Source organism: Mustela erminea, chromosome 10 (genome assembly GCF_009829155.1).
Source record: "Mustela erminea isolate mMusErm1 chromosome 10, mMusErm1.Pri, whole genome shotgun sequence".
NCBI classification, from domain to species: domain Eukaryota; kingdom Metazoa; phylum Chordata; class Mammalia; order Carnivora; family Mustelidae; genus Mustela; species Mustela erminea.
The window spans coordinates 91,588,534-91,613,343 of record NC_045623.1 but is presented as its reverse complement, the minus strand read 5'-3'; the positions used below and the strand labels follow the sequence as shown (position 1 = coordinate 91,613,343).

Here is a 24,810-nt window from a genome sequence, read left to right as displayed (position 1 = left end):
AGAACAGAAGAAATTTGTGTTCAGGTCTGGTTCTTTAATCCAGTGCTCTTTCCAAGACATTCCATTCACTGCCTCTGCTCCAGGTGGAGTGCCTGAGATAAAGAGAAGCACAGAAAGATCATCTGGTACCCCGTGCCTCCAGTCAGGACTCTTGGTCATTTCAAGTGATGGTTAATACTATGTGCCAACTTGGCTAGTTGGTTAATACTATGTGCCAACTTGGCTAGGCCATAGGACCCAGATATTTGGCCAAACACTAGTCAAGATGTTGCTGGAGAGTTAGTTTTTAGATGACACTGATATCTAAATGAGTAGCCTTTGAGTAAAGTGGGTCACTCTCCATAACGTGGTGGGCCTCATCTAATCAGTTGAAGGCCTTAAGAGAAAAAAGACTGACTTCCCTGAGGAAGAGAGAATTCTGCCAGCGGTCTGCCTTTGGACTTGGAGCTGCAACATCAGCTCATCCTTGGGTCTCAGGCTGCTGGTCTGAGACTGGCAGATCTCGACTTACCAGCCTTTACAATAAAGTGAGCCAGTTCCTTAAAAATCTCTCACGCACTCTCTCTATTCTGCCTTCCTCTGTGTTGGCTTCATTTGTGAGCAAGCTCTCCTCAGGAGGTGCAAAGAAAGATGCCAGAAGTTCTAATATTGTTAAGTTTAGCCAACCACAGAAAGGGAAGGCTTCCTTTTTAATAATTCCTGCAGAAGTTCTGGGATTGACATTCATTGGCTTGGCTCAGGTGACTATCCCTGAGACAGATGCTGAGAGTTTGCCTGGGCCAGGAGGCCAGGTGTCCCTTCTTTCTACGACCTGACAATGGTTCCTACATATTTGTTTGCTCCCTGCCTTGAGGCAGATCCAAGGAACTGAATTGGCCTGAATTTGGAACTGCAGATCTGAAGGAAAAGCACACTAGCGTGATGAAGCCTAGGGATTCCTTTGAAGGGGGTTGGAGCTGGAACCAGAATTTAAACATTCCTGTGGAAAGCAGTTTGGCTAAAAACTGAAGTCTGGTTCATGACTCCTCCTCACCCCTCATAGAACTCAGGAACCCTTTGCCCAATGCTTGAATCGCTTCTATAGTATTTCCAAGTGGTTGAATACCTCTAGTGACAGGGGAGCTCATTACCTATCAGGGCAGTCCATGCTATTTTTAGCTACTTTTGACTAGGAGGAAGTTCTTCATCATGCTGAACTGAAGTCTGCCTCTATACTTTACTCATCAGCCCCATTCTTCCCTCTAGCCACCCCCACAACTTCCTGCCCCAGTCCAGCACTATGCCAATCCCTCATCCACTCTGAGCCCCTCCAGGCCTCTAAGTCAGCTCTTCTATCAGCTACTCTCCAGATGCTGAGCCAAACACATTACTCATGTTATCTTATGTCTGCCTCTTTGATGTAGACACTGTTATTGTGCCCATTTTAAAGAGGTGGAACTGAGCCTTAGAGATGTGAAGGGGTTTGCTTAAGGTTACCTAAGGAATATGAGCTGAGTAGAAGACCTGCGCTGATGCCAAAACCCAGGTACTTTGCCACCAGGTTACAGCACCTTCAACTGTTTCTCAAATGACATGGTTTTAAGAAGAACCCAACCCCTCACAACACACACACACACTGTCTTTGCCTTTTTCTGGTTGTGATCTGGTAGACCAACAGTTCTCCAAACGGGTTTTCTGGGGCTGAACTGTATTGGTAAAGACTCATGTAGTTTCATATCATGGAACTCTCTCTCAAACCGGCTTCATTATGGGCTCATATAACTGAAAAATTCCAGGGGGTTATGGCTTCAGGCATGGCTGCATCCAGAAGTTCAAACAATATTATCAGGGATCATGCTCTCTTATTCTCCTTCTACAGCTTTCCATAAGGCTATTCTCTGTCTTGGCCTCATTTTCAGGCAGGCCTTTCCCTTAGAGGCCTTCAGCAACCAAAGTTTTACATTTTATCAGTTTAGCAATCCCAGAGTTCTAGGCAAAGTCCCAGAATTGAGTCTCATTGGCTTGGCATGGGTAATGTTCTCTCCCTTAAGCCAATGGCTGGAGGTGGGATCCGGTGCTCTGACAGGTCAAACTTTGGTCACATGTTTATCTCCAGAGCTGGGGAATGGTGTCATTTCCACCCAGATCACATGGACCGAAAGTATGTGTGTATTTGTTGGGGAAGAGGGTGTTGGGGAGTTCTCGAGAGAGAATAAAGGTGGCATTTACTGAAAATGCAAGAGTGGGTAGCAGCAGGTACAGACATAGAGGTCCACTCATGAGCCAGACCTTCCCTATTGCTGGGGGTTGGAGGGTGTGTATGAGCCTTATAGGGGAGAAGGAGACTCTCACCTCCTTCTTCTGGGTGCGCTACCTTTAGTAATGCAGCTAAGAATCCCAGTGTCAATTTTAGCAGTCAGCCAGTCAGTGCCTCTCCAAGGCCTGGGCCCCTGCCCTGCGTGCCACAGCTCAGACCAGCCTCTTCCTGCAATACTTTGGACCCATGTCCGGCCCCGGCACAAGTATCCCTCTGACACTTCATCTTATTACATGCAAACAGAAGCTTTGCCGAGGCTGGAGTCTTTGCCTGTCTTGTTCTTTGTTGCATCCCCAGCACCCAGAACAGTGTCCAGCCCATACAGATACCCAGTGAGCGTTTGTTGAATGAATGTGTAAGACCGGCCATGGCTCCAGCCAGCTGAGACCCCAGAGCGAGCCCCTAACGAGCCACTGCGGGTGTCTGTAAGCTTGGGCACTCCCTGTTGGGTCGGACATCACAGCTGACGATGGGTACCTCCCACGTGTTGAGCATAGGCCATGGGCTTCTTGTCCGCCTTCCCTCTTAACCTTCTATCCTGATAAGAGCCTGGTGAGGCGGATGCTGCTTCCTTCTCTGGCAGGCGAGGAACCCGGGGGCTCAGAGGGGTCACTCCCCCAATGTCACATATCCAGCGTGTGCAGAGCTGTTGGATCCCACACCAGAGGACAAGGCTGGAGCCTTATTCCAAGTAGCTGCTGGTAATAACCACAGCAAACCCGGACCGAGCAACCGTCACGTGTCAAGTGTCCTACAAGGGTTTCACGTGTACGGTCTCATTTCATTCTGTCTTTACAGCAACTCGGCAGGGCGGAGGCAACTGTATCCCTTTTCACTGGCCAGGGAAATGGGGTGCAGGGAGGTTAAGTGACATGTCCAAGGTGACACACTAGTGAGTGGCTAGGCTGGGATCTGAAGGTGGGAAGGGTGCCGAGTCTTTCACTGCCTCCCCCAGGGTTCCCCGCTGGCCCTTGTGTGATGACTCTGCCAGGCGCTGGGGGTGCAGCTGAGCAGAAGGGCCCTGGCCCCCCAGTCAGCACTCCAGTGGAGGCATCAGAGAGAAATAAACCACAAAGCGAAAGGGAAGGTGGGACATGTCAGATAGCAGAGAGCATTACAGAGCAAGCAGCAAGTAGGTAAGTGGACGGAAAGTCACGCAGGGGTCAGGAAGCCCTCCCTAATGAGAGGACATCGAGCAGAGACGTGAATGAACCGAGTGTGTGCACTGTGCCCTGACTGCCTCTCAGGCCGAGGAACAGCACGAGCAAAGGCCCTGAGGTGGGAGCAGGCTGGCATGATCCAGGAGCCGCGCAAGGACCAGTGTGACTGGAGCTGGTGACTGGGGCCCGCGGGTGGGAAAGGGGCAGCTGGAGAGTAACCCAGGCCAGACCCTGTAGGGCCTGAAGCTTGCTGTGGGGAGCTGGCCTTCTCTTGCCAGGGAGGGGGATTTTGAGCAGAGGAGTGACCCGGTCTGACTCGTGAAGAGGTGAGGCAGAACCATCCAGAGGGAGCACGGAGGGGAGGCCGTGCCTCACAAGAAAGCCCGGATGTTGTTTCCAGAGGAAAGGAGGACAGATGCGGACACATCCACTGCCGAGGGAGGCAGCTCCCTAGCTCTGCAGAAGAGAAGGCCGAGGCTTCCGAGGCTGCCGAGAAGGCCTTCTGGTGTGGGGCAGCCTGATCTCCAGGACCCTCCTCCCACCTCCTCTCCTTACCCTGCCGGTCCCTGGAGCCACTCCTGCGCGATGACAAGGAGGTGTCCTGCCTCAGGTGCTCGAGGGCCTGACTTCCCTTTCCAGCTCCTGTGCCCCTGTGGCCCCTCAGCCTCCTCAGGACCTTTGAACACACTCTGACTAGTCCAGCCTCCCGGCCTCTGCTCCCTGGACGGTCCTCCTCACCATCCCCAGGGTCGCAATCCCACCGGCCTGTAAAGGGGACCATACCACACGGCAAGAAGCTGCCTGTGGGTTTGTCTTCCCCACTTGCCTGGGAGCCCCTGGAGGCTGGCGGGGGGCGGGAGCGGGGGGGGGACGCATGTTATTTCTCTGTGTCCTCAACACCTAGCCTGGGCTGAATGGTGAATGATGGATGAATAAATTATGATTAAATGATGAAAGGGAGGGGTGAAGGAGGGAGGGAGAAAAGAAGGGGAGGAGAGAGGGAGGGAAAGAAGAAGGGGCAGGGGGGAGGGAAGGAGGGAAGGAAGGACCACCCAGCTCCAATGTGACCTTTCCTGGGAGCCTCCCCTGATTTCCATGTTTCAAGGCCACATGTCATTGGTTTCTTAGTGCCAGTCATTTCTGGACGTGCCACCTCATCTTGCGTTCCTGTGACTCCAGGAAATCTATCTTAATCATCTCGATCTTTTCCTCTGGCCTCCCCATCCCTTCCCATGCCGTCCCTGCCATGTTGTGCTCACAGAGAACTCAAGGACTACACACTGAGTTCAAAGGACAAGGGCCTGGGGCCCCCTGGGTGGCTCTGTGGGTTAAGCCTCTGCCTTCAGCTCAGGTCATGATCTCAGGGTCCTGGGATCAGCCCCGCTCAGCAGGGAGCCTGCTTCCCCGCCCCCTCACCGCCCCCTCACCGCCTGCCTCTCTGCCTACTTGTGATTTCTCTCTGTGACAAATAAATAAATAAAATCTTTAAAAAAAAAAAAAAAAAAAAGACAAGGGCCTTAGAAACATAGGAGTGTCCCCGGCAGGAGGATCAGTGCTTTCCTACTGAACGGAGGGTGAAGCTTAAATCCCTTTTTCTTTTCCAGGGAAACCTCAGCCGGCAAGGGGAAGTAAAGAGGACCAAGGGGACAGGCTTCAGAGCTGTCCCAGGGAAGAAGGGGCCCTGTGGTAGTGTCCACATGTGGGCACTTCAGGCAGACTCTGAGCTCGGTTCCCCAACAGCCCTCTGGGATGGGGATTCGCCTTCTGATAGCACAAGTGGGGAAACTGAGGACCGCAGACCACTACAAGACCAAGGCCACACAGCTATTAAGAGACAGGGCTGGAATGAATCCCTGGGCAGTGGTGTGCGGGTGGTAAGCGGGCTCTTCAGAAGAGATAAAGGGAAGAAAAAAAGAAAGGAAAGAGAAGAAAAGGAAAGAAGTCCTGATTTGTCATGTCAGCCAGTTTCCGTGGTGTCAATAGTCCCGCCGAGGCCAGTTTCCAGCTGCCAGCACCGGGCCCGCGAAATTCCCAGATACGTCACGGTGGCCTCCCACAAGCAGCACGCAGCCACCGCCACCACTGTCTGTCCACTCGCCCAGCAGGTCTCCTCTATCTGCCCCGGCCTGGCCCAAGGTTGGGGGGTAGCTGGACGCCAGGGGACCCCCGCTGGCCGCAGGTTTTCCCCGGGGCCGTTCCCAAAGCTTTCCACGTTGGTTCCCTCCCAGAAGCCCCTTATCCTGCCTCTCTCTCTCTCTCTCATTCTTTGTCCTCCTGACACGGTTTCCCTCCCGCTTCTATCTTCTCTCTCTCTCCTTTTCTTGAGCTCTCCCTCCCTCTCAGGAAACATTTCAAAGTCTGTTTAAAAAACAACACAGTGACTGACTTTACAGGTTTTTTTCCTCTCTTCTTGAGAACAGGACGTGAGAAGGCCAGGTTGAATTTCCTGTGTGAAATGATGTGGGGTTTCTGAGCAAAACAAGGGTCAGGCTGTGGACCTGGAGGAGCCGATGCCAAGGTCAGCTGGAATCAGGCCTCAGACGGGACGGCCCACGGGGCGCCCAGACCCCTCCGCCCTTCCTGGGGACAGGTTTTCTGGACATGTGCTGGGAGAGAGCTGGGACGGGCCCAGAACATTCCACCGCACACCGCGGTTGCGCCCCATTCATCCAGGTCCTCACCACAGAATGGGGGGGGGTCCCCCACCAGTCCGGGCCCCGCTCCAACTCTTCCCACTGTGGGTGCGACTCAGTGCGAGTCAGACTGCCTCTCCGAGCCTCAGTGTCTTCGTCTGTAAAATGGGGATGAGGAGGCTGACATTGGGGTCTGTCCCGTGAGATTAAATGTAAGTAACACTCCCGGCGGAATCCCTGGCAAGCAGGTGACTGGGAGGTACTGTCAGCTCTCTGTCCCAGCAGGAAGAAGCAGAGGAAGGTGTTCTATAGAAATACCGAGTGTCATCTCCCCCGTTGTATGGCAAAACCATGAGGGCTTGATATTCTCTTCCAATAATTGGCTTCCAATTATTGGCCTTCCAATAATTGGCTGTGGGGCCTTAAGCACATTACTTAATCTATTCGTGCCTCAGTTTCCTAATCCATAAAGTGGGGCTTGTGGTTAGGACCTAGTAAGTAGGAGTATTGCATGGATTCAATGAGTTAATATGTAAAAACAATGCCTGGTCTATAGTAGGTGCTAAATCAGCGCCCGCTGTCATTACCAATTTACACGTCTCGAATGGGCATCAAACAGGAGAACATTTGTGACGTTTCCTGGTTAGAATCATGGAAGCTCCTGGTGGGGACAGTCGCCATACTGGGTCCTCACAGACATCATCGTTAAGAGGCTCTCAGTCTCCCCGTGCTCTGCTGGCATCCTCATCCGAGACTTGGGGTTCTAACAGTCCCCACCTGATAGGAGGGGTGTAAGCACCCCTCGAGCAGCACTTGGAAACCATGGAAATGGTTATTATTCTTTCTCTTCCTCGTGACTCAGAGTCCACATGCTGTGGACAGAAGGATGATGCCTCTGTGCCACATTGTGACCTGGGGGCTCCTGTTCCTGGGGCTCAGGTGGACCTGGGCATGCCCTCAGCAGTCCCCGACCCAGACCTAGCCACCCAGGACCTCCCTGATTGGATTGGGGGTGGGCATATGACTCACGCTGGGCGGCAGAGAGCCCAGTCCAGGCAGAGGGATCACAGCAAGCATGCGGTCTGCCTTGATGTCTGTTGGGGGCTTGTCGCTATTCCAAACAAGTTTGTGCATGAATTCCTTGACCCTTCTCAGCATATTTCTCCTTCTTTTACGTGAGGAAACAAGGAGTCAAGAAGCCTGACTTCTGGTCCTGGTTCTGCCACTGACTCCCTCTGTGAGCTTGGGGAGGTTGTCTGATTTATTCACTCAATAGTCACGTTAAGTGTCAAGTGTTGAGAAGTTGTTATACTCGCTAACATTTCCCGAGTCCTCATTATCCACCTAGGGCCACGCTAAACACTTTGCATCTGAGAGAAACACTCTTATTCCCATTTTACAGGTAGGAAAACTGAGGCCCCCCAAAGTTCACACAGCTGATACATGGTCGAGCTGCGATGTGAACCCAAGCATCTGATTCGCTGGCCATGCCCTTAGACTACTAGCTCTGCCATCTCTATGGAGCCAGAGGATAGAGTGTCTCTGTCCTCATGGAGTGAGGCTGGGAGCTCATGGCCCTCTTTACGGTTTTCTGGTTGGCTCTGATTTTAAGGAGGCAGAATGTGCTGTGTCCCTGATCTGGGAGTCCCAGTTCTGACCTCACTGACTGGCCCTGGGCAGATGGGCAGATAGCCCGATGGCCTTTGGCTCCTCTCTGAGACTCGGTTTTCCTCAATCAATGAGCTATGTTTTCAAAGATGCTCTGTGCTCTTCCCACCTTCTGGGAACAGTTAGACCCTTAGCACACCTCCGCGGTGATCCCTTCTCACGCTGTCCATTCCTTTCACCCCCAAAGCCTGGCCACTCCTCTAGGGACTCACTTTTCAAAACAGTAGGCTGTGTATCTCCTGGTCTCCCTTCCCTAATGGTGGCTGAGGTAGGCGAGATGGAAAGGCTCTGGGTTGGTATGGATCCCCTGCCCCCAGCCACGCATGCCTGTCTGGCCTGGTGAGGGGCAGGGCTGTTTTTATTGACTAGTGCTGTCAGCATGGGTCACAACAGCAGCTGTTTTCCTACAAATTTGAAATCAATGGGACTCAGCCTAGCAGATACGTGCGGGTAGAGAGTTTAGAGCCAAGAATAGTTCCCTTAGAGTTTCAGAAACACTTTGCTGGGAGGATCAGCTGGTGTACGGCAGGACTGCAGAGCATGCTGGGAAGCCCGGGCCTGTGGGGAGGAAGAGCCAGGGGCCAGGGGCACCTTCTGGGCTCAGGTCCAACCCCCATGCTTTGGCAACTCTGTGCTTCTACTCATTGTTCTTCCCCTCTGGTGAGTAGCCCGGTGGCACTGCTCTGACAGTTCTGGGCTAGGGTCATCAATCTGGTTCTAGTCCCCCTCTGACGTTGACCTGCCATATGACCTTGGACAAGTCTCTGTATCTCTCTGGGCCTCAGTTTCCCCAGGGGTCAAAGGAGGAGGTCAGAACAATGATCAGTCAAGGCAGTCTGCTTTGCTCTCAGTGATGGTGGTAACAATATTCCCTCCTACCTGGGCACGTTGCACTCCCCAGGGAGGGCTCATGGAGTGGACATAGCCCTTGTGGTGGCCTAACTGGTCTGTATCACACCCAGAGTGTCAGTTACTGTCCCCTATCCACACATTCCTACCCCCTCCTGGCAACTCCCCTTCCAAAGGCCTCATGATACCCAACCCCCATCCCTGGGGCCTGCCCTGGCCTCCTAAGAAGGCTGGGGCTCTGCACTGGGTCAGGGAAGGGGCCCTGGGTCATTAGCTATTTCTATGGGGATAAGGCTGACTTCCAGAAAAGAGACCTCAGGAGCTGGGCCTTCAGATAGGGTCCTTACGATCGCCCCTAGAACTGGGCTCTAGTATTTGCTGGGCAGGGAACACAGGGCTGATGGTGTGGGCTGGGTCCCAAGCCCTGGCTGGACACACTCTGGTTTCTGGCCTTCAGTGTCCCCCCCTGCAAAAGGGGTGTGCTCAGCCGAGACAGCTTTAAGAGCCTTCCAAGCTGATGTCCTCACATGGATGCTCTCTCTCTGTTTTCACATTTCCTTACCTCCCTCCCTGCCCCACCTTTCTCCCCCTCTTCCCTCTCTGTTACTGTTCCCCTCTTGGGATCCCTTCATCCATTCTACCTGCAGCAACCTCAGGTCTCCTGAATCAGCCTAGCCCTTCCCTCCCTTCTTCCCCTCTACTCTTTAAGAAGAAACTTCAGGGGCACCTGGCTGGTTCAGTCAGTAGAACATGTGACTCTTGATCTTGGGGTTGTGAGTTCAAGCCCCATGGACTTGGAGCCTACTTAAAATTGAGGAAGAAGAAGAAGAGAAGAAGAAGAAGGAGGAGGGGGAGGGGGAGGGGGAGGGGGAGGGGAGGAGGGGGAGGGGGAGGAGGAGGAGGAGGAGGAGGAGGAGGAGGAGGCAACAAAGAAGAAGGAGGAGGAGGAGGAGGAGGAGGAGAAGAGCCCTCCAAATCACAGGTATGATTACCTGTGTGATCATACCCTACCCTGCTCAATAGCCTCCCTGGCTCCCTATTGCCCAAGACATAGAGATCCAATCCTCCAGGCAACACTTGAGGCCCTCTGTGCTCTGCTCCCAGCCCTCCTTTCCATTCCCATCCCCACCCTCCCCATGTGGAGCTCCCCAGTCACAGCAGGCTGCTCTCCCTCCTCAAACAGGGCCCCAGGCCTCCCCACCTCTTGGCCTTCGCTCTGGTCCTTCCATCTGCCCATGATGCCTTCTCTCCTTTTCCCTTCTGTCTAACCCTGCTTCTTCAGGACCCCCACCCAGGGCACGTCAGCCATAGTTTCTGGTGATCAGAGCTCCCACAGCCCTGACTGCAGCCTCCTCCATGCTGCAAGCCTGGGTCAGATTCGAGCAGGCCCCCACAGTGGGGGGATCATTCCATGGTAGGGGGTCCGCCAACTCCTCCCAAACTCCAAGAGACCGTGTGCTCCCTGAGGGAAGGGCCTAGGTCTTCTTCATGACACTCCTCAGGGCCTTGCTCAGTAGGCAAGGAAAGCACCTGCTTCCCTGAGCTGGTCTACCCTTCCATCAAGAGCATGAGTAGTATGTTTAGAAGGGGGTTGGGTTAAATGGAAATGAGCTGGAATCAGAGCCTTTATCCTAAACCAGGTGGATTTGAGTCAGATGGGCCCGCCACCCATGTTGGGTTCAGCTGGGTTATCTGGCCTCAGTTGGATTAGTTAAACTGAATTAATTGGATTGGGCTAGTTCATAGAGTTGGCTTAGTTGCAAATGTTCAGTTCATAGCAATTTGGGTTGGATGACTTGAAATGGGTCAGTTGAGTTTGGCTAAGTGGGCTGGATCAGGTGGGTAGGGTAGGGCTTCTTGAGTTGGTCCGGTTGGTTGAATTAGGCTTGGTTAGATGGGCTGAGCTCATTACTTGGGTTGGACTACTTAGGGAAAATCATTTGTTGAGTTGAATCAAGTTGGAGTCCTTGGATTGGGAGAGTTGGATGGGCTGGAGCTGGGTAAAGGGAGTTGGATTGTGATAGTTAAGCTAGGATATTGGGCTGGCTTTATTCATCTGGATTGGGTGAGTTGGGTTGGTTTGGGCTGCTTTAGATGGATCTGGCTGGTTAATTGGCTTCAGTTAGGTTAGTTGTGTTAGGCTTCTGAGTTGTGTCTTAGGCTATAAGAGAACACCATAGACAGGATGCTTAAAAAACAAACATTTGTTTCTCAGAGTGCTGGAGGCTGGAAGTCTAAGATCAAGGTGCCGGCATAGTGAGGTTCTTGATGGAGACCCTCTTCCTCATTTACAGAAGGCCATCCACTTGTTATATCCTCACAAGGTGGAGAGAGAAAGTTCTGCTCTCTTCTTTCCTTTATTTATTTTGATTTATTTTTTAAAAAGATTTTTATTTATTTATTTGACAGAGAGAGAAAGAGAGTGAGCACACAAGCAGGGGAGCTACAGGCAGAGGGAGAGGGAGAAGCAGGTTCCCCGCCAATCAGGAAGCCTGACACGGGACTTGATCCCAGGACCCCGGTATCATGACCTGAGCTGAAGGCTAATGTTCAACTGACTGAGCCACCTAGGCACCCCTCTTCATCCCTTTATAAGGGCACTAACACCATCATAAGAGTTCCACCCTTAGGACCTAATTATGTCCCAGTGCCCCCACCTCCACATACCAACATATTGATGATTTAGGCTTCAACATATAAATTCAGAGGGTATGCAAATGTTCAGTTCATAGCAAGTTGGGTTGGATGACTTGGAATGAATCAGTTGAGTTTGCCTAAGCGGGCTGAATCAGGTGGGTAGGGTAGGGCTTCTTGAGTTGGTCTGTTTGGTTGAATTAGGCTTTGTTAGATGGGCTGAGCTCATTACTTGGGTTGGGTTAGTTGGTTGGGTGATTGGTTTGGGTTGGCGTGGGCAGGTTTAGTTGGGTAGAGCTAGTGGGATGGGATGGGTCACTTGGGTTTGTAAAATTGGGCTAGCATAGACAGGTTGGGTTGGTTGGCTTGTCTGGCTTAGGATAAGCTGGCTTGGTGGGCTGAGTTCTGGGCTGGCTGGGTCTGGCCTGGGTTCAGGGCTGGCTGGGGGATAGCCACAGCGCTCTGAGTTCTGCTCAGTCTCCAGCTCTGAGCCAGGGCGTGTAGGGGGTGGTGGGCGCCTTGGCCACAAATAGCTGTGGGGAACACAAACAGTTTGGTCTTCAAAGACCTCAGTGGTGGTGGCTGTAACTTTCCACACGGCCCCAGTAAGCACATCTCTAAGCCTCGTGTTTGGGCCCAGCTGCTGCTTCCTCTGCAAGCAAACCACAAGGTGGGGGGCGGGAGAGGTGGGGAGCATGGGGGTTCTGAGCCCCTCCTCGTCAGGCATCCCCCAGCTTAGACACCCTGTGTTCTCTGCCAGAAAAGAAGAGAATGACCCCATGAAAGGGAGCAAACTCTGCAGGGGCCCCCATGTGCCAGGGCCGACGGTGGGGAGGATGAGACCATGGGGGAGGCAGGAGCATAGTGGGGGTGATGGTTAATCAACAGGCTTGAGAGAGCTGGGCGGTCCCAGGGACTTCGGTTTCTGCACAGCTGTGGTGAGAGCTGGGCTGGACATTCGTTCATTCGTTAATTCATTCATTATTCATTCCAAACACGATTTCTTGAGCACTCACGGGTGCAAAGAGCTAGCAGGTAGGAGTCAAAGAAAGGGATGATGATGATGGCTATGAAGACAGCTGCGGGAACCCTGCCAGCCCCTGTCTTCTTGCTCCCACTGCTCAGACCCCTCTGCTCTTTCTGAAGGAACCCACTGTAAACAGCTCAGAGCCCTCCTGGGCCCAGACATTCTATGCCACGTGTCCAGAGGTACCACAGTGGCTCAGCCCAGACACCAAGGCCTGGCACTCGCCCTCACCCAGGCAACCCCTTCCCTGTCTCTGATCTTGTGCAGTCCCCCACCTTCCCACCCATGCCAGCCAAGCTGCCTCTTCCCAGGTCCCTGGGAAGGCAGAGCCTCTAAACCCCAGGGGCCTCATAGATTGTCAGATTGAAGCCTGCACTTCAGAGATGAGGAAATGGGGGCCCAGAGTGGAGGGGTGCCTTGCCTTTGACACACAGCACATCAGAGGCAGAGTCACAGCTCTGTCCCGATGTCCCAATGCGCATGCCAGAAGCAGCCACATGGCTCAGTGGAAAGTCCGTGTATTTAGGATTCAAATGACCCTAGCCTTGCTGTTTACATCTCTGCGGACTTGGATGGGGCCATGCAGCCTCAGTTTCCTCTAGGGGGATTGTTCTGAGGCTGGACAATTTGCTCATCAGGGGACATTTGGAAATACCTAGACACACTTCTGGTTGTCGCAAGGAGGGATGCCACAGGCACCCCGTGGGCAGATATGCTTCTAAACATGGCACAGAGTGCAGGACAGCCCCTCACAACCACGATGAGCTGGTCCCAAATGTCCGTGGTGCTGAGGTTGAGCACTTCTGTTCTATGATGACCAGCCATCCCAGTTTTTCCAGACTGAAGGGGTTCCCTGGGACATGGGACTTCCTGTGCTAAAACCGGGACAGTCCCAGGAATCCAGGGCGACTGGGCACGCTAGCCTCCTCTTGAGAATGGGCCCATCGTGAGCTGCCCCCACCGCAATGTCGTAAACCTTGTGTGAGATTCTGCAGGTCGGGGGCACTGCACGGTGCCAGGTCAGGCTGGGCCCGCCATCAACCACATGGGTACCATGCTCGCTGCGCAGTGCTTCCCAGACTCTGCCCTCCTGACGTATCCGCTTTGAATGTTCCCTCCTTTGTGCCTGGCCCTCCTCCCAAGACTCCCAGAGGGAGCTCCTTTGGGAAGCTGTCTTTGACTGGTCCGTCTTAGGAGGCTTCTGACTCCCGGGGCTTCCTTCCACCCCGTCTGTCCTATGTGGTGTTCCTGTCAGCTCTCAGGTATTAGGAGGGTTAAGGGTCTTTCTTCTTCCCGGGTAGCTGAACTCACTGTTCTGGAGTTATCTGACTCCCTGCTGCCCATGCCCCAGCTTGACCGAGAGCTCTCGGAGCACGGGAGCCGTGTCAGGTGTCTGTGCCCCGATGCCCAGCCCAGGGCCTGGCACAGAGGAGCCGAGAGCAAACTGGTTAAACTCCCTGAGCCCTCACCAGGTGGCAGGTGCTGCTGTCCTCAGCTCCTAGAGACCTGGATCTCTACGCCAGCCAGCCCCTCCCCCTAACATGCTGGTGGCAGGTCAGGGCTCCCTGCAGAGGCTCAGCCCCGACCTTTGCAGCCTTGAATGTCAGGATTGAAGTCGGGAAGCTGGCATGAGGCTTACAATGCACGGAGTGAAGAGCTGGTTTCAGCGCGGTACGCGGCTGTGAGTGCATCTTGGTCAATTACGTTCACACGAAGGATGCTTTTTCTCGGTGTACAAATGCACTTTGACCCCTGAGGGCAGAGGTGACAGCTTGGGCCTCTGGATGGGCTGGGCCTGGATGCTTCCCTGCTGTGTAAGTGGGTTAATGCTCTGGCTTCTTGGAGAGGCCACCCCAGAACCCCCCTCCCATCTGCTCTGGTTCCCCCGAGCACCAGCACCCCTACTCCCACAATGCCAGCTGGCGCAGGCCGGGCAGGGTGGATTTATTTACTCTTTGCCGATGCTGGTTTTTCTGTCCCTGAGGTGAAGGCTTGCTGGTTGCCCATGTTTCCTGCCTGGGTGTTCCCTGCCTGGTGCCTGGTGGACATGTCTTCCAGCCGCCCCACCCTGGCCCCCCTTTGCCCTTGCCACAAGCTTTCCCTCTGGTCCCCTCCCCAGCCACCGGAAGTCAGACCCAGGAGCCTCCAGGTCCCCTCAGGTCTTTTAAAGCAGGAAGTTGGGCCCCACCAGCTCTGGCCAGGTTGCCCTTTGGCCCCGGTTGGGATGGCTGCAGAGGACACCCTGGTCAGCTCCACCGAGTACAGCAGGTCCACTGTCCTGCCCACTCCAGCCAGGCAATCAACTTGACAAAGAGATGCTTTCTGCTTCTCTGCCTCTGCCCATTGTTAAAGAAGAGCACCCTGAACTTGGCGGGTGGAGGTTGGGGGGTGGGGGTGAGGCAGGGACCCGTCTTAAACTCCTTGACTTTGGGCCTGATGACTCAGGAAGAAACCGAGCCGCACCCCACAATCGGGCAGCAGGCCACTCTGTGGTGAACTGTCCTCCCAAAGATGCCTTTTTTTTTTTTTTTTTTCCAAATTTCAGTCATTCCGGTAACAACCTCATGACTTTTCTTACTCTAAATTCATATCACACATAATATTCCTCATTTAATATATAATTTATATGTATGAATTCTTTTTACTTCACTAAACTCAGCCTCATCCTTAGAAATCTTACCTGTGGAACCACAGATTTGATTCGCTGGAGATTTTCTCCCTAAAGCAGAGGAAATAACCATGGAATGAGCAAATGCTGGGCCATGTACCATCTCTAACATAGTTGTGGGGAGGCAACAAGGGGGTTATTCCTGGGGAAGGACCCCAGGACCCACTGCTTCTCAGACCTCTGAGAGGACAAGCCTGGTGCCTTGGGAGACACGTCTAGCTACAGAAGGCCTGAAAGATGCCTAATGTTATGAGGGCTGCAGGGCTCTGTCTGTCCCACTGCTGGGCACAGCTAGATGAGTTCTGGAGTCTAGACCTCATCATAATGACCCCAATATATTAGCACAGCCTTTCAGGGTTTGCAGAGCCCATTCCCAAACCCTAGGCTCACTGGGACCAGCCTAAGTTCACATGAGCAGAAAGGATAGAGCTGAGACAGATGGTCAAGGTCCCGGAATGTGACAGCTGGAAAGTCCAGCTTGTCTGGTCTCATGCTTCCCAGAAGCTGGTCTGTGAGGTGGTTTGAGGGGCCTTTAAGGGGCCTTGACTCACAGAGGGACAATGGAGTACGCCTCCTGTTCTCTCACGCTTTGGTTACCAACAGGGCAGAAGCCTCAGTTAGGGGTTAAGGGGTTTTTGACACACCCCTCTTTTCCTTGCTGGCATCCCGCCCAGACGTAGAGTCTCAGAGCCAGGGGCTTTGACAGGAGGGTCTCTAGCTGGGGCTTTGTAACTGTTGTGGTAGGAGGCATTCTAAAATGGCCCCAGGATCTCCGCCCCCAACCTGTGTACATGCCCGTTCTCTTGACTGTGCACAGAACCTGGTGAATGTGACTTAGTTAATCAAGGGGTGTTTATTCTGGGTGGGCCTGGACTAATCAGAGGAAGCTTTACAAGAAGGCTAAGTGTCAAAAAGTGTGTTCCTGGGAGCCTGGAAAATACCAAACAACCACTCTGTGAACTGCCTGTGGGCGGCCACATAGGAAGGAGTGGTGGGGGGCTCGGAGTGCTGGAAGGTAAGAGTGGTCCCGGGCTGACAGCTAGCAAGAACACAGATGCTGCCACACGGCTACCATGGGGTGAATTCTGCTACCACCAGTGAGTTCGCGAGAGGCGCCTCAGTCCCAGGGAGGTTTCAGCTCTTCCAACAGGCTGGAATCAGTGACCCCGTGCCTGGACTTCTGACCTATGGGAGCAGTGAGGTAATACGTCCATGTCGATTTAAGCTGATAAGTTTGTTCCATGACAATTTTTGCTTTCCTTGCATTGACTTTCGTAGTTACTTGATATTGGTTTTCTATTTAGTGCAGAGATAATCAGGTTTCCTTAAATCTTTAAAAAGGGAAAATCATTAGAATTCTCTGATGTTCATACCATCCAGAGGTATATTACAACCCCTCTCCTTGAATCTGGGGCTGGGGGAGGGGGGAGTGTGTCTGCTTCTAACATTAGAGTGAGATGCAAGTGACAGGATGTGACTTTCATGTTAGGTCATCAAAGGCCACGGGGCGTCTGCTTGGTTCTCTTGAGACACCTGTGCTCGAGAAGCCAGCTTTCACGTGAGACCTCAGACTACCCTGAGGCCACCAAGCTGGAGAGCCGTGTGTCAGTACTCCACCGCCAGCCCCACCGAGCTCCTAGCCGCCGGCCGGGGGGGTGAGTCAGCTTGGACATCCGGCCCCATCAAGCCTTCAGATGAATGCGGCCCCAGCCAGCATCTGACTGGACCTGCCTACAAGGCACCCAAGAATAAGCACCCTGCCAAGCCCCTTCTGAATTCCTGACAACATGGCCAACAAAAATCAAATGGTTGTTTAAAGCTGTTGCATTTTAGGGTAATTTGTTAAGCAGTAGGAACAACTGGACAATTAGTAGACAACGTCCACATGATTCAAAAATCAAAGAGTCTGAGTGACTGGGATCAGCAGGCCTGCCCAGAGGCTGGACATTGATGGGCAGCTGCAGCATCCCGGTCACAGCCTCCCCAGTGACGAGCGTTTGACGAGTGCCTACTGCATGCCATGCCTCGTGGGCAGTGTGGGCATGTGTACCAGAGGCATCAGGGAAGTGTGGGGGGGTGGCAGCCTAATTTGAAGGAGGGGACGCAGATGAAGCTGCCGGCTCCCAGCACTATAGGTGCTCAGCCAATGTTTCTTGCAATGAACCACCTCTACCCCCAGAGCGGCCATGCTGCATACTCATTCATTCATTCATTCATTCACCCACAGGCACTGTGACCAGGCACTGTGTGACCAGTGGCTGGGAGACCCGCCCTTGCCCCCATGGCAATTGTCTCCCAGTATCGTACGGAGGGTCAGTCTTGCCGAGTGACGAAGGAGGCAGAGCATGGAGGGCGGGGTTGTCAGCAAAGGCATGCTGGAGCGCTTATGGACCTTCTCGTTATTTAAACTTAGGCACACACCCTTCTATGCATGTTAAAATATTTTTACACCTATTTAAAGCCAATGGATGACATTCCTACTCTCTCTATTTTCAGATAGGGCATTGACGCTCCGAGAGGTGAGTTAACTCGAAGGAAGGAGGCAGAGGAAGGACTGGAACCCACGCCTTTCCGAGCCCAGAGCCCAACTCCATCATCTGTCATGCCTCCCAACGCACCGTAAGACTGAGCAGACAGAGAGGGCGCTCCACGCAGGAAAAGTGCAGGAGCAAAGGCTGAGAGGCAGGAATCTGCTTCCTGCAGCTAGGGAAGACGGAGAAGAGTGGGAGGTGGAGGGTTTGGAAGCCCCCTCAGGATGTCTGCAAGCAGCTGTGCTGTTTGCGGCCCCGCCCAAATCATTAGCACTCAGTTCTCCTCTCGCCATTTCCCCCCTCTTCCCCGCCTCTCTTTCTCTTTCCTTCAAGGAATTTCTTTTCTTTCTTTCCTTCTTTCTTTCTTTCTTTTTTTTTTTTTTTTACAATGTAATGAGTCTAAATACTCATGCGGGTATTTGTGCGCGTATAAATATTTTTAACAAGGTAAATGTCTTTAATCAAAGCTGGCCCCCCTCAAAGGTATTTGTTTGCCAAATGCACAGAAAAGATGGAGCCTTCTTCTGGTTTCCAGCTCACAAATCACTTTGGCCCAGGAAGGCTTTGTGATGGTTGGGTTTATGAGAAACAGTCTCCCTGGCAGCCTGAGACACGTGACCCCAGAGGAGGGAGCTCGAGTATGGGGCCAAGAGGCCAGGCTCTCAGGGCACAGAGTGGTGGAGCTCCTTCTCCACTCCCAGAACACAGTCCTAGGCTTCTTCCTCTCCCGGGAGGCAGGAATGAGCTGCGTCTGCTAGAACTGGAGGGGTCCTTTTCTTTCCCGTGCAGGTGAGGCCCAGGGAGGGTATCAGACTTGCCCAAAGTCATGCAGTCAGACCCTGTGACAGACTCCCAGTGCAGGGGTTTTTCCTCTACACTGGACTCATTCATCCGCAGGGTAAAGGAGCATCAGAGCGTCCTCAGGTCCCCATCTCCACCCCACTGGAAGGAGAGAGAAATGTGTGGAGAGATGAATGTCCTGAGCCAAAGGGCTGGGGAGATAATAGGTTTTTGACATGGTTTTCTCTGGTTTTGGCTGCCCCACCAGGTCCCAATCAGGCCAGCCCTAAATCGGGTCCTCCTGATGCCTCTTAGGGGATGAGAGAATGAAAGGAAGGCTAGCTGGCCATGGTAAAGCCAGGGGAGAGCTGAGGTGGGAGAGCCAGACTTTGAGAAGGACGCCTGGGGCTCTGAGGAGAGCACTGCACAAGGAGTCCAGCGGTCCCGCGTGAGGAGGACACTGCTTTCTCTGCGAGCGCAGACATTCCTGTAATCCACTCAGGGAGTATTTGCTGAGGGTCCAGATGCCTGGCTCTGTGCTAGAAAGGGGGAGAGGATGAAAACAGAGCCGACTCGGTTAGTCCCAGGAACTCCCTGTTCAGCAGGGGAGAGAACCCATGGGAATATTGTCACGGTGTACAGTTTGGCCAGGACCAGGAGGGAAAACAGAGAGGGAGGGCTGTGCGGGTTGGGCTAGAAGGGGTGGGAGAGGAAGCTGACCAGGGAGACAAGGGAAGGGCATCCCAGGCACAGGCGCAGCACAGACAGAGACCTGGAGAGGGGCGAGGGAGGGGTGTGAGCCGTCCTGCCCAGTCGGAACAGTCCTCGGGAGGGAAACGAAGTTTGGAAAGTGTGCTCGGAACCAGGTCAGGATGGTTCTTGAGTGACCGGGGAAGATTTTGGACTTTTTTTTTTTTTTTAGGCTTGAAGGGTTTCCAGGGAGGACCTGTCAATAAGCATGTGAAGTGGAAGAGTCACCTTTGGAAAGTCTAATGCCCCTCTAATTCTTCAGGGCTCAGCTTCCTTCTGCTCGGGTAGAGGGAACTGACCTTGATTAGGACTAGCAAATAGACGGCACATGTGGCGCCCAGCATCGATAACAGGCATAACTAGTCGCTCCCCGCACCCTCTCGCACTGAGCTCAGCCTCAGCTCCACAGCCCCCCAGCCAGTCTCTACCACCACACGGAGATGGCCGGCAGGCTGGTGCTGATTGGCCATTTCTCAAAAAGGTGATGTTGGGGATCTAACTGCAATGAAGACAGCAGGAGACAGAAGACAGAAGAGCTTCTGTCTCATCTTGCCTTCTGATCAGCTCACCACTCAGGGCACTAATCCTGGCTGCGGAGAGATGGAGAAGTTCAACGAGGCCTTTCTGCAAAAAGCTTGCATCCCAGCACCAAGGGCTTGACTCCACCTTTCTGCTACATCCCACCATCCTTCCAGTCCAGATGAAAGGGGCTGATTTAGGGGGCACCCTCCAATCTTGCCCCTGTCCCCAGAGCTGCTAAGGGCTCTCTCTCATCCCTGGCCGCAGCCCTGGTGGTCCTAAACACGGAGTGTGAAGAGCTCCTGGTTTTGTTGGCACAACACAGACATCCAGTTAGTTAGAAAAACATGTGGCTTACTCTTCCCTCTCTGGGTCCTCCAGCCACCAACTTCTAATTCAATTTCCCTTGAAAAACAATGGTTTCAGTGGAGGGAGAAACAAGATTTTCCGAAACTTTGTAAAGCTTTGCAAAATAATTACCCCCGAAACTGGCAGACTCCCTGCCGGCTGGATTTGCCCCCTTGTTTCCCCCTGGAGTCGCCCTCCCAGATCGGATCCTGGGCATCCTCTGGGCATGGGGTACCCGGAGGTCACTGCTCTCCCTCCTGGTTGCTCATCTCCTCTTCCAGTGAGGACTGGTCTGGGAGGCAAGAGGGGAGGAGAAGGTGGTCTCTTCGTCCCCCACGCCTGGCCAGGCAGGGACCAGATTTTGATGGAAGCTCCTTGAGCTGGTTTCACCTTCGTGGTGCCCTGGCTGCTTCCATGGATGGGACTGAGCCCCGGGGAGGGTGTCTGACTGCAACCCCATCGAAGAGTGGAGGCCGGAAGGAGGCACCGAAATGTTCCCCAAGTCCTGACCCAGAGAAATTACAACATAATAAGTGTTTATTGTTTTAAGCCATTCAATTCAGGGATAGTCATCTTTTTTTTCTCGTTTTTTGATTTTATTTTATTTTTTCAGTGTTCCAAAATTCATAAGGTAATGTACCAGACCAGCCCTCTGTCGACAGAGCTCCCTGCTGATTCACAGCAGCCAGTTGCCTCGCTTTGTTAAGAAAAATCATCTAACACTTGGAAATAGGCAAGGAGTAGGCGGCAGGTCTCTTCATTGTCACATCAGGGCTCCATTTAACAGGCCTGCCTTGGGTGCTTAATTATCTGGAGGGATGTACCTTTGGCTTAGTGTATGCTGTTAGAAGGTGTGACTTTAAAAGTTATATGTTGGGGCGCCTGGGTGGCTCAGTGGGTTAAAGCCTCTGCCTTTGGCTCAGGTCATGATCTCAGGGTCCTGGCATCGAGCCCCGCATCGGGCTCTCTGCTCAGCGGGGAGCCTGCTTCCTCCTCTCTCTCTCTCTGCCTGCCTCTCTGCCTACTTGTGATCTCTGTCTGTCAAATGAATAAATAAAATCTTAAAAAAAAAAGTTATATGTTAACTTATGGATTTCTGTCTAACAGAGAACCCCCAAAGGTTATGGTTTGTTGGCCCTTTAGGACATTAACCAGTTTTGTATCTAACCGGGCCATTTTCTTCTAACATTCTTTCTCTAGTATTCTTTAATGGTTCCCCTAGTATCCTTTGAAAGAGCATTGCCATCTTACTGCTGCTCATACTCATGAGTTAAACAAATTTTTACATTTGTTCAATCTGTATTTGCATGGGAGTCCTACTTTTATATATATATATATATATATATATATATATATATATATATATATATATACCTTGACAGGTTACATACCTCCAGGAATGGGGAACTCACTACCTTTCAAGGACCTCAAGAGTCGTAGGACAGCTCCTAGAACAGGTTTAGGAGTTATTCCTTATCCTCCTAGCTACATCCTCTAGCTATCATTCTTCACTGAAGGACAGCCTCAGGAAGGGAGCTGAATCCCTAATCCCTGTGGTATCTACTCACCCCACAGAGCACAAGTACCGGATGCAGAGAGATGAAGAGACTTCCACAGGGCCGGCCATCATTCTGCAAAAGCCTTTCCCAGGCTTACATCCCAGCATCAAGGGCTTTTCACTATAGAGTACATATTTTGTAACCAGAAAAAGAAGTTATTAAATTAAATTAAATTTTAAAAAGAATTAAATTATTTTTAGAATTTAATTGCTATCTATAGTCTTAGAATGCTATCTAAATGCTGTGTCTGTGAGTGAATGGAGAATGGGTAAGTGAATGGGGAAGAGCTATTTCTTTTCTTTTTTTTTTTTTTTTTTCCCTAGGCAAAGAACTTTACTAATCTTGTTTCAAACTTTATTCCCAGCTTCTTCAGCTTAATTAGCTGCAAAGAATGAATTGTGTATAAGCAAAAACTGAAAAGAGCTGCAGTGTCCAAGGGGCTTGGGCTTAAAAATATTAGAGATCTAGATTTTATCAGATCCATGAACAAAATTTTAAAAAGCAGTCATAATATAAAATAGCAGCTCCCAGTAACTTCAAGTTTTATCTTCTTCAGAAGTTGACTCAATTCAGTTTGCTTCATTCTTGGAAGCGTCATCAAAATTCTCCACAAGATCTGGAACTTCATCATCCTCCTCCTCTCCGGTAGCAAGTGGTGATTTTCCATCCACAGATTGTTTGGGCAGAGCTTCAGCCAGTCTTCTTCAACTAGTCAGACTGCACCAAGTTGGTTTAAGATACTGGGTAGCATTTCTGTCAGCTGCTTCGTCTCAGCATGGCCTGTAATGGTGAAAGGGTTCGCTGCCAGCGATGCCTGAACTTTGGGGTTGTTAAAGTGGATCACTGTTCCTTGGTTTGTGAACATATTCACTTCTTCAATACCAGAGATATTGTTTACCCCTAACTTCTTTAAGGAGAACTGAAGTTTTTTTTATCATCTGCTGTAGCTGTTCTATGAATCACCTTCTTCCTTCGGCGAGCAGTTCCTTTCCCACCAATGCACACTTGTGCTTGCAGTTTGGCGAGTTTCTCCTGGTTCATGATAGTTTCTTTCATCTTGCTGGAGCGGAAATGGGACCGCGCAGGGGACTAGGATTGGTGCTCAGGGGGGTCTCGGGCGCACCAGCTGAGATTAGGTGCACACACACGGGGATGCAAGATGGCAGCTACGGAAAGAGCTATTTCTGATGCACTGTGCACAGGCCTATGCAGTTTAAGGAACTGGAGATTGGCAGGGGTCCACTCTGACCCTCTACCTAATCTCTTGTCTTTAGGATTTGGAGGGCTATCACCTGGTAGTATCTCACTGGTTTCCTTTCTGGCCTTGTGGCTTTTGGGATGAAGGCCAAATCCCCACTTCAACCCTCTCTGTATGGCCCACCCCTGCACCCCACCCTCTTTTGTCTCATGCCAACCTCTCCTTTGCCCCCTTCATTCCAGGCACACTTTCTCTCCCTTAGGTCCACTATGATCCTCTGCACCACCTGGTCTTTGTCCATGCTGTCCTCTGTCTCTGTGTTGCATCCTTCTTCTGCTCCTGGCCTGGGCCACTTCCTGCCTTCATAGAGGCTCTCAGAGCACCTCTACCCTGCCCCTCCCCCCTGCACTCATTAGGTGGCAATTTAATATTTCTTTGTGAATGACTTGCTAGTGGCGGCCTCCCCTGCTGGACCGTGGGTCACAGGAGGATGGGGGCCACCTCTGCTTTGTCCTGTGCTTTGTGCTCCAGGGCTCACACTGGACCTGGTGAACAATGGATACTCAGTGCCGGCAAAGAAATAAAGATTTCGTGACAAGTGGTGGCAAAATGGGAAGCTAGCACCAAAGCTGCTGGGCTCCAGGTCCAGTGCTCCCTTTGCAGCCAAGCGTCGGGGGGGCAAACTTGATTCTTGTTAAACTGGATGAGAGTGCGTTGGCCTTTCACATACCCACAAGCCGTGACTCAGGTTATATGAAGTACAATCAAATGGTCCCTCTTTTTTTCTCCAAAGACAGCAGTTTACTAGCCACAAGAGGCCTCTTGCCGCCTACTCACACCTCAGCTCAGCCAGAGGGTTTTATTTAAAAAAAATATGTATAACACAATGGAGGTAAATGCTCATTGAAAAAAATGCAAAATGCTACCAAAGTGTGGTGAGAACAAAGTGGAAGGTCTCCCGCCGTCACACTCCCAGAGGTAACCACTGCGCTGTCTAAACTGTGAAATAACCATAACTGTGATCACAGCTGACTTACCTGGGCCTACTCGAAGCCAGGCTACTTTACATCTGAGGTGCCACAGGAGCCCAGAAGGTAGGTACTTGGTTTTCACTCCCATGTCCTCCACAGAGAACTGAAATGTGCAGTGAGCTTGAACAAGTTGCCCAAAGTCACACAGGCAGGAAGTGGCAGAGCCGGACTGGATTCCAGGAAGAGTGGGGACAGTCTAAGTGCTTCATCTAGAGACCTCTTCCTCTTAAGCAGGTGTCTACCCTTAACATCTTAGAGCCCCGATGTTCAAGGATGGAGTCGGGACCTAAGCCTTGACTGCTCTTTCTCTGCTCTGTGACCTTGGACAGCTTACTAAACCTCTCAGTGTCCCAGTTCCTTCAGCTGTTAAATGGAGAGCAGGGTGGTTCCACTTTTGGGCTGGCTGCCCGTTAGGGGACAGAAAGTGACTGGAGCACAGGTCGGCAGACAGCCGGAGGTGTTCAGGCTGCGCTGCAGGTGTTGCTGTCATCCACACCAGGTGCGAGCTGTGCTGGGGGCACTGGGAGGCAGGCTTCTGCTCCCCTGCAGCGAGCCCCAGTCCAGAGCAAGCAATGACACCTGCCCCCACCCTTCTCTCTACTGGCAGCTCAGGGGCTGAGCCCAGGCTTTCTGAATTGTAGCAGGTGTCACTGCGACACAGGACAACAGCTGCCACCGTACGGCATCCCCGGAGAGCTGGGAGCTCTACAAAGACCTTTCTGCCCATTTCAGTCCATCAGGGCTGCCTTGGTTGGGAGGTTGGGAGCCGGACGGCCCTGAGTTCAAGTCTGTCCTCTGGTGCTCCCTGCCGCGGTGCTGTGGGCAAGAGGATTTGCCGTTCCGCCTCAAGGTAGGCACAGAGCGAACGTGCAGCAGGAGAACCGAGTGAGCTGAGACCCCACCTACTGGAATCGAGAGGAGAAACAGAAGACGCATGCGCACGCCGTGCCCTACGTGCACCTCGTGATCCGTGAGGCGTCAGCCGCAAGCGTGACGTCACGAGCCCTTCACCATCGCGTCACAGTTAGACCCAAGCAGTTAGTATGCTGGTGAGGGAACAGAGGCTCACCGGAGGCAGTGACTTGTCCAGAGCTGAATTTCTGGCATTTAATGAGCTCTGTTTCCTCCGAGGGGACACCCCGAGCCCCAGGGGAGCCAG

General features: G+C 52.3%; 1 long non-coding RNA gene and 1 pseudogene across 1 annotated transcript; both read right to left on the bottom strand.

The window, feature by feature from the left end:
• Positions 1 to 11,832: 11,832 nt before the first annotated feature.
• Positions 11,833 to 24,591, bottom strand: LOC116567914. Its single transcript, XR_004276423.1, has 4 exons — positions 23,658 to 24,591; positions 21,432 to 21,542; positions 14,948 to 14,986; positions 11,833 to 12,268 (listed from the first exon to the last, which is right to left on the bottom strand). It is a non-coding gene; the product is annotated as an uncharacterized LOC116567914 (long non-coding RNA).
• Positions 21,788 to 22,493, bottom strand: LOC116567913 (annotated as a pseudogene).
• Positions 24,592 to 24,810: the final 219 nt, after the last annotated feature.